Genomic DNA, 12352 nt, shown 5'->3' on the forward strand with positions numbered 1-12352 from the left:
AGTAGTGCCAGAGAAATCTGGATCATCAGAGTCTGGAACTAGGGAATAAGGAGTAGGAGAAACAGAATGGCCTTTGACCTTTGGGGCAGTGATGATAACCCTGACAAAATATAAGCCACATTTGTGATGTGCTAGGAGAGACAAGAAGCATTTCTTAAGCTCTCCTCTCCTCAATCTAAAAGAGGAAAAAAGTTGTTAAAAAAAGCAACTATGGGAATATGGTTGTCTCCTTCTCTGTTCAGAACAGGCCAACATGAAAGAAAGAATACAGTGGATTTAATGCAGGAACACCAGCGCATAAAAATGAGTTTGCCATTGTCACAGTGTACTCTAAAACAAAGTGCACTCCTGCAGAAACAGAAGGCCTCGGAATATCACACTTTTAGACAATAACAGCTCTGATCACTTTGACAATACCCGTCTTGGGTCTATAGGAAAAAAAAAAGCTGCCTGAGCAGAGATCAGGCTTTTGATGCGCTCAAGTCTATTGTTTCCTGGGAATAAAAGAGGAAAAAAAAAATTGAACAAGGGAATGTGAATTTCCCGACTGCCCTGCAATTGGCCTGATGCCCACGTGTTACTGATACTTACACAATATGTTTCTGTTTAGGGAAAGGCACCCACTGGGAACATCTCAGGTACCACCCCATTGATTTGGCTGGTGTTTGCAGGTTTTGCAAAGAGGGAGAAACAAGTTAGTCCAAAGGATTTATGTGAGCTAGGTGGTGGTTATTTGCAGTAAAAAAATAAAAATAGAAAATCAGCACTTCTCCTGGAGAAATAAACACAGAAGGAGCCAATGAAAGGATCCAATTCTCTTTACAGAAGGTAAATTCTACTAAAGCCACAGCAACATGGCAGGCTTAGAGGTTGAATATTGATTTTTCAGTGTGAGAATGGCAGAAAGAAAAGGAGATTACTAAAAGGACTTTTTGTCTGTATCTCTTCAATTTATTTTGGGGGGTTAAGAAACGCCTCCAGGTAGAAGTCAATCCCATTAGATTTTCCCCATTTTTTAAATTTAATTCACCTTTACCATAAGACAGCATATTTATACCAAGGGAATCCTGGGAACAGGATTAGAGTGAATTATAAATATAAAGTAATGAAAATGGTTGCCCAAGTCTTAATTCCTCAATGAAGAAAAGAAATTCTTTTTAAACACCTTGCATATATTTTTGGAGATTTTGTTTGTTTTTATATAGCCTACATTTCCCCACACACATGACTTCTCCTTTCTTCCCCTTCAGAGAGAGATCCCATATGGGAAATGATTTATAATGGTCCATATCCATGGACCACCATTCCTGCACAGGAGGAGAAGCATCCTGTCCTAACTATCCTTTGAGTCCAAGCCTGGTCTTATTAATTTCACAGCATTCAGTTTTGATTCTTTTGTGACTCTTCCTTCCTTTTAAATATTATAATTGGGAGAAATGTTGCCTCTAAGCCAGAAAGAAAGAGACGCGGAAGAAGAGGGCGAGAATCAGTCTCGTCTCAAGTACCAGAACTTGGAGAATGACGAGGACGGTGCCTGGATCCCCCCAATTGCGTTGTCTATGATGTTTTTCTGGCTCCAAATGCTTCACTTTTCATGAATTCATATGTTTTTTTTCCATGCTTATCTCTATTCATCATGTTTGTCTTTTCTCACAGTACATTAATATTTCATTACATTCATGTACCATAATTAAATTAGCCATTCCCCAATAATGGACATCTACTTTGCTGTAAAAAACGTGATACTAAAAATAATTTGTCATATAATGAAGCCTTTCTTTTTTTTCCAGTTACCTCCCTGTGGTACACGAACATGAGTGGAAATCCCAAGCAAAGTGTATGGGCATTTTAGTCACATTATTTGCATAATTCCAGATTGCTTTCCAGATTGTTTGTACCAATTTACAGACCTACTAACAATGCAATTGCCTGCCTGTCTTTACATAGCCCTCCAATATTGATTATTCTCATCTTTTGTCGTCTTTGCTATTTTGCTGAGTGTGACCCGCCTTGTAGGCCTTGAGTGCCACTGTGCATATAGTCCTGTGGTAGATGTTATTTCATGTGATACGAAATACATGAAATATATACTCCAACTGTGTGATACAAAATACATGAAATATGTACTCCATGTCCTCTTAGACCTTACTCTTTATTTGAGGAATACAGTAAAGAAAATATTCAGTAACACCAATTGGTGTAAGATTGATTGCTAAGATGAGCAGAATAGGCCCAATAGTAACTCAGAGAAGGATTACTTGGACTATGACAAGGTTGCCAATTGACAATTATATTTCTCATCATAAACTACTGTCACATAGTGGTACAGTGCAAAGAACACTAGACTTAGAGTTCAAAGACATCAATTTGAATCTGGATATGGCTGCTCATTAACTATATAACCCTAGACAAAGAATTAAATTCTTTCTGAGCCTCAGTTTCTCCATATATAACATGAGAATAATACTTGCAATTCCTACCTCATGGTGTCATTGTGAGGAAAGAACCTTATGAAAGGTAAGGTGTTATGATGCCTGCATATAAACAATATTCATTAAATATACTTAATTCCCATAGGATTGAATTAGCTGGTGAAATCAAAATGGGCCAACACCTTTAGTAGTAGTCAAAATGTGATTACAGTAAAATTAAAACAGTCAAAATGATGAATGCTCCAAATCTAATCTTTGTTCTGTTCCCTTCCTCCCGCCTTTTTTAGTTTGAACTAAATGATTGATGAATTGCCTAACTACCTCATTAGGTGGTTCAGTGGCTGGAACACTACACCTAGAGTGAACAAGAACTGAGTTCAGTCCATTGTCAGAGATTTAGAGCTTTATGACTCTGGGCAAGTCACTTCACCTCTACATATCTCAGTTTCTTCATCTGTACAGTAAGTATAATTGTACCAATGTCCCAGTTGTTGTTGTATAATTAAAAGGAGTTAATATTTCTAAAGTGCTTTACAATCCTTAAAGTGCTATATAAATGCTATTGTTATTATTATTATTAATATTATAATTTCAAACCAACCCATCCTAAATTCTCATCTCATATAAAAATTCATGACTATATGCAGCTGGAAAATGTAGACAATACAGAGAAGGATGTAAAAAAAAGAAAATACAGACTCCCACTAAGAAGATGCCTTCTTCCTCTAGGCCTCCTCTAATAACAAATAATGTGCATTTCTCATTCCCATTGTAGGACAAGTAATTACTGAATGTCTGGTTACTGAAAAGAGTGCCAGAGGCCCCTCTGAGTTCGGCATCGATGATGCCTTTGAGCTATCCCTGGAGATTGGGGGCCCGGGGCCTGGGTGGAGCCCCCCACCCCACCGTGCTTTGAGGCGCGCGCTTTGAGTGCAAGGGCTGAGGAGACGCGGAAGAAGAGGGCGAGAATCAGTCTCGTCTCAAGTACCAGAACTTGGAGAATGACGAGGACGGTGCCTGGATCCCCCCAGATCCTGATGAGGCTATGAAGCTCAGGGACCCCTGGCCCATCCTCCACCAGAAGCTCTCAATGCTCCTTCAGTACCATCAGCAACAGCACCCAGCGCTTCTGTCGGCACCCTCTGATCCAGTAGAATGGCCGGGTGGTTCTGGCCTCCTTCTTGCGGTTGTTACTGGGCCTCACATTCATCCTCACCAGTGCAGGACTCCAGGTGAACCCTTCTCCAGGTGTCTCCAGGGCCTTTTCCTTTGTCCCTGGCTTCCTGTTGCTCATCCCTGGAGTATACCACGTCATCTTCCTTTACTTTGCCGTCAAAGGCCACTGAGGCTTCCAGTTTTTCTACTTGCCTTACTTCGAGAAATGAGCCCTAAGCCTGCATCTGGGATGGAGCTCCCCCTCTGCCCCGCTGCTGCCTCAGCAGCCCGGAAATGGACACAGCTGGCCAGGTACTTGGAGGCCTGACAGCAGCAGGCTGGGAGAGAGGAAGAGGATGGGGAATGGGGCATGGCTGGGAGCGATAATGACCTGCTCTTCCAAAAAGCGTCCCCTTGACCCTCCTAGGGTTTAGCTTTGAAAGGGACACCCAAGGCCAGCCAGGCCAGTGCCCCACTCTCCCCAAGTGGGAAGTAATCTTGCCTTGCCCAGAGACAGCCGACTAGCCAACAGCGGAATCTGGATTCGAACCTAGGCCCTCTGCCTCATGACCACTACAAGGTGCCTCTGACCCTGCCAGACGGGAGAGCTGGAGCCAATGGGGAGACATTGGTCCTTGCCTGGCCCTCCATGGCCTGGCCTGCCCCAGGACTCCTGAAGGTAAGAACTGGAGGTTTTCTCAGGAAGTTTACTGTCCCACTTCTGCCCCATCCCTCCTCTATCTGTGCCCTCCTCCCTCCCTGGGCCTCCCTGGCTCAGGGGCCAGGCATTCCTCAGCCCCACCTCTGCCCAATGTTGCCTCTAAGCCAGAAAGAAAGAGGATTCACAAATACGAGTCATCAGCACTTAAGACAAGACTATACCAGGAAAAGAAGGTGTAATACGACACAAAATCTCTGATAGGACTAAAGGAAGGGGGGATAATAGGGAAAAAAATTACTAGGTATGGAGAACAAAAACCTTTTTCTTAATATTTCTATTAGGAACTCATGGGTTTGGAAGGACCCAGACCAATGTACAAATCCTCTAACTAATGATAGGACACAGACATCCACTTTAGCCCTTTACAATCTCTGATTCAGCACTGTTGTGGAGAGAGCCTCTCCAGGGGCAAGATTATTCCCTCTTGTCTCATCTCTTCTCTGTTCTGAAACTACCGCTTAGAAACATTTGTGTTTATTTACAAATGTCAAATAAAAACATCAAAATCCCTGTACCTAGTTTAATACTGCTTAGGCTACAGTTTAGAACTCTGAGTATAATGGGGATATGGGGAGGTAGACAGCAGATATAGGAAGACCCAAGCTTTCTGAAGCTTGAAAAGAAAACATTCGAAACAGATATAAGATAAGCAGAGATGAAAAGATAGATGTGCATTGAGAAACAAATACAGAAGTGAAAGAAGAAATTCTTTTTTAAAATATTCTTTAGGAAACCATTCTAATCAGACATGCCACTGCCATCCAGCATTCGCAGTAACTAAGGCAAAGGTGATGAGGGGGTCAAGGAATGATTTGCACAAGGTCACAGAATAAACCATCTCAGCACAAAAATATGCAAATAAAATATTTCCTGAAGCTCTTCAATATATGTGTGTACATCCACATACATACACATTTCACATATACTTATTTGCCTATATCATAAATACATAGATATATTATGTACATATGTGTGTGTGTGTCTATGTGTGTGTATTTGTCTTGTCATTGAGACCAGATTAAAGAAAGCCTTGATATTAAAGAATGATTGGGAGCAGAGCCAAGAAGGTGGGATAACAGAAACTCACTTGAACTCTCCCAAATTCTAAACAACTTTAAAATAACACCTCGGATGGAATTCTGGAATAGCAAAACTGACAAAAAGTTGGAGAGAAACAATTTTCCTGCCAAAACAACTCAGGAGGTCAGCAGAAAAGGTCTGTCTCACCAAGGTTGTGATGGGCCCCTGAAGCACACCTCGAGCAGTACAGGCCTGACCTTGGAAGTAGCTGCATCAGTGATGCAACAACTTCAGGAGTTTTTGGCACACAGATGGTAACAGAGTAAGACAAGTGGTCAGAAGGATGTTACAAAAGATCTTTTGCTTGCACAAGGTGCAGGACCCTGCTGCATTGCCCATAAGCAGTTCTGGGTCATGGTTCCAGGGCAACTTACCAGAGATAAGGGTCTTTATATCACATCCAGGGTGGAGAGTAGCACTATTATTTGCCCAAGTTGCAATTACGAGGCCAGAAGGAGTAAGAACACTTCTACCACAGGGGAGCAGAGGCCCCACTCATGGTTCAAGGGCAAAGAAAAGTTCTTGTGAAGGTTTTCAGGGAAGAGCACAGGCCAAAATAACAATGATCAAACCTCTCCTTAAAGCCTATCGCCTTAGAAGAACTGAAAATTTTCAGATCCCTAAGAACTAGCTCTGAAAACAGCAGCACAAAAAACTAAAGCTTGGGACAGTGCCCCTCCACCCTAGGAGCAGAGAACCACTTATATATACAGTTAAAAGGCAAGAAACAAGCTGGAAATATGAGCAAAAGAAAGAACCGAACAATAGAAAGTTACCGTGAGACAGGGAAGATCAAAACACAAACTCAGAAGAAGACAATGTCAAAACAGCTACATGCAAAGCCTCAAACAAAAAAAAATGTGAATTGGACACAAGCCAGCCAACAAATGATTCCTGAAGGAGCTTAAAAAGGATTTGAAAAATCAAATGAAGAGGTAGAGGGAATCCAACAAGAGAGGTAGAGGGAAAACTGGGAAAAGAAATGAGTAATGCAAGAAAATTATGAAAAGAGAGTCAACAGCTTAGGTTTTAAAAGAGAGACATAAAATACTGAAGAAAATAACACTTTAAAAAACAGAATTGCCCAAAAGGTAAAAAAGGAATAAAAATCCATTGAAGAGAAGGACTCCTTAAAAAGTAGAATTGACCAAATGGAAAAAAAAGCAGTACAAAAGCTCATTGGAAAAAATAATTCCTTAAAAAACAAAATTAAGGAATTGGAAGTTAATTATTCCATGAGACATCAAGAAACAGTGAAGCAAAATCAAAAGAATGAAAAAATGGAGGAAAATTTGGAATATTTCATTGGAAAAACAACTGACCTGGAAAATAAATCAAGCAGAGATCATTTAAGAATTATTGGACAATCTAAAAGCAATGATAAAAAGGAGCCTAGACATCTTATTTTAAGAAATTACTAAGGAAAGATGTCCTGATATCCTAGAACCTGAGAGTGAAATAGAAATTGAAAGAATCCATCAAACATCCCTGGAATACTGCAGATAAATTTCGGAGCTCCCAGATCAAGGAGAAAATATTGACAGCAGCTAGAGGGAAACAACTCAAAAATCTTGGAGCCACAGTGAGGATTACACGATATCTAGCAGCCTCTAAATTTAAAAAAGAAATTAGAAGGCTTGGAACATAATATTCCAGAAGGCAAAGGAGTTAGCATTATAACCCAGAATAACTTACCCAGGAGGAGAAATGGATATCTAACGAAATAAAGGACTTTCAATTATTGCTGATGAAGAGAGCAGAGCTGAATAGAAAATTAAACTTTCAAATACAAGACTCAAGAGAAGCATAAAAAAGGTAAACATGAAAGAGAATTCATAAGGGAATCAGTAAGATCAAACTATTTACATTCCTATGTGAGAAGATGATACTTGTAACTCCTAAAAATCTTGTCATTATTAGGGCAGTTAGAAGGAATATACATAAGTGGAAAGTATGGGGAATGAGTTAAGTATGATGGCATGATTTTTAAAAAATTGTAAAATTAAAGGATGAGAAGATGAGAAAGGGGGATGCACTGGGAGAAGGGAGGGGAAGAATGGGGAAATGATCTCAGATAAAAGAGACAAAAAAGGAAAAGCTTTTACTGTGGATGAAATGATGGCAATTGGGTATAGAAATCTGTCTTACTACAGAGAGGTAGGAAGTAAAGGTGATAAGAGAAGGGCTGATAGAGGGAGGGCAAATTAAGGGAGGCAGTTGTAAACAAAACAGACTTTTGAGGAGAGAATGATTAAAAGAGAGATCGAAGGATAAAGAGGGGAGCATATGATTAATAATCATAACTGTGAATGAGAATGAGTGGAATTCACCCATAAAATGGAAGTGGATAGCAAAATGGATTAAAAACCAGAATCCAACAATATGTCATTTACAAGAAACACACTTGAAACAGAGCGACACAGAGTAAAAATAAGGGGTGGGGCAGAATCTGTTATGCTTCAGCTGAAATGTTTTTTTTTTAAAAGCAGGGGTAGCAATCACAGTCTCAGATAAAGCAAAAGCAAAAACAGATCTACTTAAGAGATAAACAGAAAAGCTACATTTTGTTAAAAATGTGCAATAAACAATGAAGTAATATCGATACTATTGTAGTTCTGCCTTTATTTCCAGAGGACCAATGACATCATGGAATGATGTCTTGACTTGTACATGAATTTGCTAAGTAGGTCAGAGTTGCACAAGGTTGTTAGTTTCACTCTCCATGAATTATCAAAGTTCAGCGGCATGACAAAAGTCATGATGACTGACAATGGCCCTGGATGCAATAGATGACCATGGCATCTTTGATACTAGATAAATTCTAAGTAGTCCACAGCTTCTGCGTTAGCTGTCTTCATGGCCATAGGAACAAATTGTTCTTCTCATCCCCTTCTAATCTAGGGGAGGTCTTCATATGCTTAAGGTAGACATCCTCCTAGCTCACCAATGGGTTTGAGTCCTATCAATTACTTTCAACCTGGTTTAACCCATCTGCCAAGATGGTTTTACTAGGGTATAACCACTGTACATGCCACAAATGAGACTCAAGTGAAGGTGAATACCAAAGACAGATGAGAAGCACTACAAAGGACGAGGCCACAAAGGTGCTAATCTTCCCTGAATACCCAATACACACCATAATAAACATATATGCACCAAATGGTATAACAACCAAACTCTTAACCTCTTTGAGGCTCAGTTTTATTTTCTATAAAATAGGGATGGTACAAGTAGTTTCTACTTGTTTAGAGAATCAAATAAAAAGGCACATAAAATACTTTGCAAACTTTAAAGCAATATGTAAATGTCAGTTAATGTTATGAGTATGAATATAATTATCTCCATTTTACAGATAAGTAGGCTGAGTTTATGAGAAGTTCAGTGATTTGTTAATGAGGAAAGTACTTTGCCAATGATCACAAGTTCAGTAAATTTGCTTGAGGTGGAATTTAAACTTATGTCGCCTATTTACTATACTTTGCTGCTACTTTTTTTAGGTAAATCCAAGTATTTTTAATGCATGAGGGCAACATTGTTATTTAAAGGAACCAATGTGAAGAACCTTATTGTAAAGTTAATAATTTATTTCATACACACACACACCATCCAATTTATGTTTTGTGTAAATTCAAATATGCTAATTACCATTTTACTTATACCAAGTCACTTTAAGAGTCCAATGATACCTGGCCCTCTCTTTCTTCATTGTTCATCACAATGTCTGTGAAAGATCATAGATTTAATCCTGAAAAGGACTTTAGTGTCCATTGAGTCCACCACTTTCATTTTACAGATGAAGAAACTAGAAGACAGAAAGACTAGCCCAAGTTCACAGAGCTGGTCAAGTAGATTCATTCCTGGGTTTTCCTGACCCCAAGTCCCTTCCTCTATGTACTACCCTATCCTACTGTACAGTGTTATGTTACTTGGTGCTAGAAAGTATTTGAAGGGCCTATGCAGGAAACTTGCCTCATAATTGTTTGTAGCCTTAAATCACATAAAAGTTATAAGATTTAGAAATAGGAAACCTAGATTTCTGGGCCATGTAACTTGACAACAGTTCCTCAAATCCTCATAAATAATTCCTCCCAGAAGTTAAAGGTGACGGGTTGTAAATTTGCTTGGGGGACCCTACGATTCCCTCCAGCCTCAGAGCAACTTTTTCAATTTGGCAAATTACCTTGTATATCCCTTTAGAACTGACAGGTAGGGAAAGGTGCCCAGGAGCAGCAGCAGCCTAATTATTCTAGTGACCAAACTGCTGAAAACTCAGGAGACTGATAAGGGAGGCTAAAAATGCAAAGCATTTTCTTTGCTTGTTTAGGGGGTGTCATTATATCCTCTGGAAGTAAATGTAATGAGATAGTTTAAATACTTTGGGGAAAAGGCCCTTGATTGCAACAATGGCTGACATAGTTAGGAGTTCATTTATAATGGTTTTCTGTTTCTAGCATGCATTTTCCACACAGAGAAATGGAAATCTACTGACTGGTAAACTCGTGTAGAAGAGAGATGCCATCACTGACTTCCATTCCTTTGAGGCTCTTGAATGCTCTGTGGGATAGCTGGCATAATTATAGGCATTTGACAAGATGGTTGAAAACCCTCATAACAAAAGTCTTGATGAGAGCAGTGGGCGAAGGCTTTTCAGTAAGAATCTATTCTGTATGCTTTCGAAAGGGAAGAACGGTCTACGTGTTATACATAGTCTCAAAGACTTTTACCTGTAGCATAAAGTGCCAGCCTCAGAGGCACCAGGACTGGGTCCAAGTCCCTCCCCTGACACAAAATGGGCTAGTCACTTAACCTCTGAATGCTTTAGGCAACTCTCTAAACTGACCAAATACATACAAGTTGCTCTAGAATAGCAAACAAGGGAGTTATCACTCCAGTTCTCTTCACTGATGAAACCACAAGTCAGGGCTGTGATAAGAAGAACAAAATGAAATTAGAACAAGAACATATTTTAAATACTAAATGCAAACTCCAGCCACCCAGTAGGTATAGCTTCTTGCAGAAGCTGTATCCTGGCTTCGAGCAGCATTATTGATAAATCCCAGCAGAGGGAAAATGTTGGAGTAGGCATCCAATAGCCCAGCACTTCACGCAACTTTATTAGACTCCAAGTTACAAATAAACTGCCAGTTTGCATTTGCGGAGGGAATTTCCACAGTGCCTGGCACTGTGCTAAGCACCAGGGATAAGAAGTTCCTCCATAAAATGAAATGACAAGTCCACATCAAATCTACATGTTTTCATTTATATAAAGGTTAGAGAGCTGCCTAGAGGCACTAATGGTTTAAGGGGCTTGCTTAGAATACATAGCTAGTATATGCCAGAAAAGGACTTGAACCTACATTTCTGTAACAGTGATAGTATTTATATCTGTGTGTCTGTCTCTTCAAATGATAGCTATGCGCATGCATGGATGTATGTGTGTATATGCATGTATACATATATACATTCACATCTATACATATAAAGCTATGTATATTATGTATAGATATGAATGTATGTATAAACAATATAATATATAAATAATACGTATAGTACATCCAATATACATAAATAGCTAATATACATATGTGTCCATTTATACATAATGTGTATGCATGTGTGACTAGTATGATATACATAAATAATACATTTGACTATATAATAAATAATACATATGCTACATGTGATATACATAAATAATGTACACATGTGTATATTTATGTATGTTATGTGTGCAAATGTGTGACTAGTATATAAATAATATATAACTATATAATAAATAATATACATAATACATATAATATACATAAATAGATAATATATAATGTGTCCATTTATGTATGTTAGGTGTGTACATGTGTGACTAATATAATATATAGATGATACATATTACAGTATAATATATTACATATAATATACATAAATAGATGACATACACATGTCCAGTTAAGTATATTATGTGTGTACATGTGTAATTAATATGATATATGAATAATATGAACAAATAATATATGTATATGTCAATAAACACTATTCTTTATCACATAAATGTTTCTGTCCTCTGCTAAAGTCATTACTTTGTTGTATTTGACTATACAACATCATTATAGGATCATAGGAATTAGAAGAGGAGGAATTTGGAAAAAGCTTGTCTAATCACTTCATTGAGAAATTGAGGCTCAGAGAGATCTGCCCCTCTCCTGAACTTCCCTTCTCCTATTGAGGACACCATGCCATGCACCCCAGTAACCTAGGTATCATCTTCTCCTCTTCACTCTCATACGCCATACTTAGCCATGCAATTCCCAAATTTTGATATTTCGTCCGCAACATCTCCTGACTCCATCCCCTTGTCTTTACTCAGCAACTCCCCTCATTCAGGCCCTCATAACCTCTCACCTGTGCTATTACCAAGGTCTCCTAGCAGATTTCCCCATCACTAATCTTTCTCCCTGCTCCAAGAAGAATTAATTTGATCATGTCACTCTTCCACTCTATAAACTCTGATGGTCCTGTTCTGGGACCAAATATAAGCTCCTCTGTCTGGCCTTCAAAGCCCTTCATAATCTGGCTCCAACACTCTTTTGCACACATGCTACTCACTAGTCCCCTCCATGTGTACTGTGGAGTCCAGCCAAGCCCACCTTCTTATCATTCCTCTTTCCCAAAATCCCATGGCTTCCAGCCATGCCTTTGCACTGGCTGGCACCGTGCTTGCTATGCACTTTCTGCTTCCATCACCCCAAATACCGAGTTTCCCTTGGAGATTAACTCTCTAGTGCCACTTTCTGCAACAGACCTTTCCTGATCTGCAAACTCTTCCACCAATCACCTTTATCTATTTTATAATCTATTTTATACAAATCTATACATCGTATTTTTGTCTCCTCTGTCTATTCTGTCTAGGCTTTGAGGTAGACTGTTTCCCCTTTGTCTTTGTATGCTAATTGCTCAGCACATAATAGAC

The 12352-nt window shown here is 39.1% G+C and overlaps 1 pseudogene; it reads left to right on the forward strand.

The window, feature by feature from the left end:
* Positions 1–1436: 1436 nt before the first annotated feature.
* LOC118847094 lies at positions 1437–3817 on the forward strand (annotated as a pseudogene).
* Positions 3818–12352: the final 8535 nt, after the last annotated feature.

The sequence above is a fragment of the Trichosurus vulpecula genome, chromosome 4 (assembly GCF_011100635.1).
Source record: "Trichosurus vulpecula isolate mTriVul1 chromosome 4, mTriVul1.pri, whole genome shotgun sequence".
Taxonomy (NCBI): domain Eukaryota; kingdom Metazoa; phylum Chordata; class Mammalia; order Diprotodontia; family Phalangeridae; genus Trichosurus; species Trichosurus vulpecula.